Source organism: Pteropus vampyrus, unplaced genomic scaffold (assembly GCF_000151845.1).
Source record: "Pteropus vampyrus isolate Shadow unplaced genomic scaffold, Pvam_2.0 Scaffold49, whole genome shotgun sequence".
In the NCBI taxonomy this organism is placed as follows: Eukaryota; Metazoa; Chordata; class Mammalia; order Chiroptera; family Pteropodidae; genus Pteropus; species Pteropus vampyrus.
In genome coordinates this window covers 2,626,200-2,628,180 of record NW_011888830.1, presented here as the reverse complement: position 1 = coordinate 2,628,180, position 1,981 = coordinate 2,626,200, and the positions used below count along the sequence as shown (strand labels likewise).

The 1,981-nt window shown below is 52.0% G+C and overlaps 1 protein-coding gene across 5 annotated transcripts in view; it reads left to right on the top strand.

Moving 5' to 3' along the window:
- The first annotated feature begins 90 nt into the window (after positions 1 to 90).
- The window catches only part of PROSER2 (proline and serine rich 2), a 38,702-nt gene continuing 36,811 nt past the window's right edge, over positions 91 to 1,981 (top strand). For 4 of the 5 annotated variants that reach the window (XM_011359633.2, XM_023530349.1, XM_023530350.1 and 1 more), the window contains exon 1: positions 97 to 225. The gene's annotated coding sequence lies outside the window, so the exon portion shown is untranslated. Of the gene's footprint in view, positions 226 to 1,981 lie in introns of all 5 variants that reach the window. The other variant, XM_011359632.2, reaches the window with a different exon arrangement.

Sequence of the window (1,981 nt, the reverse complement as noted above, 5' to 3'; positions counted from 1 at the left end):
CGGACTTTTCGATCACCGGCAGGGTTAGGTCGGCGGGGGTACGACCTGGCAGCGGGTCCCCTCGCCTGGCATGTCAGTGAGCCGGGAGACGTTTGAACGCGCGGCGGGGCGGCCGGGCACTGTCCGCGAAGCGAGCGCGGGCTGAGCGGCTGTCGCACGGCGCGAGGTCTCGGAGTGGCGGTCCGGGTGGGCACCTGCAGACCCCGGCGAGGGGGTTCCTGCCAGGTGAGTGCGGACTTTTCGATCACCGGCAGGGTTAGGTCGGCGGGGGTACGACCTGGCAGCGGGTCCCCTCGCCTGGCATGTCAGTGAGCCGGGAGACGTTTGGAGTCTGATGAGGGAGGCCAAGTTCGCGTGGGTTTCAGGTAGAGAAGGGTGATCCCCTTTTCCTGTGACCCGCTGCCGGCGGTGCCCGCCTTCCGTGGTTGTCTTCTTGCGCACTCTCCCTCTCCTCCACATCGCATGTCCCGGTCTCCTGGAAGTTAGGGCAGACTGCTGCAATCCGAGGGACCGTGGTCAACCCCACGGCCTCATTCACGGGAAACCCGGTTCCTCCTTTGAGAAATCAGGGTTTCGCGTGCTCCCCGGTCGCGAGCGGTAGGGAGGACGCGGCGTTTTCCCACTCTGTGGTTGTCCTGTTGTGGGGCGCACGGTGGTCTCTGGCACATGCTTAGCTTTGAGCTCAGAGCGGGGTCCAGGGTGCCCCTAACATCCCTCCGCTGCCCCCACCGCCCTTCCCGGAGCCGTGCGAGGGAATCGTCGCCCCACTTGCCGCGGCGGCCCTCGAACTCCCGGGGCGCTCTGTCCCTGATGCCGCGGTGAGGAGGTTGGGAGCCTAACGTTGGCGGGAGGTGGCCAACGCCACCTGTTAATCTTAGATCCTGCGCAAAGTGACCAGTAGATTTTCATCCCCACCTCTGCTCCCCAACCCCCGACCCCCAACAGGTAACTGAATCCCACAGGCACGTGTAGGATCTGCCTGTGAGCTGGGGCGGGAGGGATTTTAAAAAGAGAAGAAAATGTGGTCGATGTGATGCAATTTAACAAAAGGCAATAAAATAAACTCCAGCATTTCTCCAAGGCTTTGAAACTTTCCCAGTATTGTTTTACGGAGTCTAAGTTTACGCGTCTAGCTTTTTTCTTTTTCTTTTCTTTTGGGAAAAAAAAAAAAAACCGCAGAAACTAACCTCAGAAAACTTAACTCTTTGCCAGGACCTAGTTGGTGCAGAGCAGAAAACTTGACGTGAGTTAAGAAAAATGATTTTTTTGTGTCTCTCCCTCCACCACCCCCCCACCCCCGAGTAAAACGTTCAAGTCTGTTGCTGGAGACTAGGAAGAAGGCTCCTTCTGGCTCCAACATTAATGGAGAACAATTTTTTTTTAACCTATATTTCTAGAAGGCATAAAAACACTAAACCAGGTATAAGTGTAAACTTGAGGAAAATGCCAGCAGGAGAAACCTTTATTAAAGATACTTTTCTCCCGTATGTTTTTTAAAAGCACTACATACTTAGTGCTCTAAGCGCTCACTACAACGTTTGCCCTTAAAGTTCCATGTCTGAATGTTACAGATTGTTTTTCTAGGTGGAGGAGGTATTTTCCTTCATGAGGCCAATGTGGAAATACAAACAAATGCCCTATTTACTTGGGATTGGGTGGGAAGGATGGAAGTTGTCTAAAATCTCTCTTGCCAAACTTGACAGTGTATGTATGGAATCTTGTGTATTTTCTTGCCCAGACCAGTAATAGACATTTTTAAGTGACTGGATAGAGTGACTGGTAACAGCACTTCAAAGGAGCTTTCCCTTGAAAATTTTGGATGTTGATAATTTAAAAGTAACACATTTTCCCCATTACTCAAGATCAGAAAGCCAAAATTAGAATACTAATTTAGGGAAGGCTGGAAAGAAGAGAGATACTTGTCAGAAAATTTGAGTGTGTTTGACTCCATGGTGGCCCCTTTTTCGGCAGAGGGGATGTG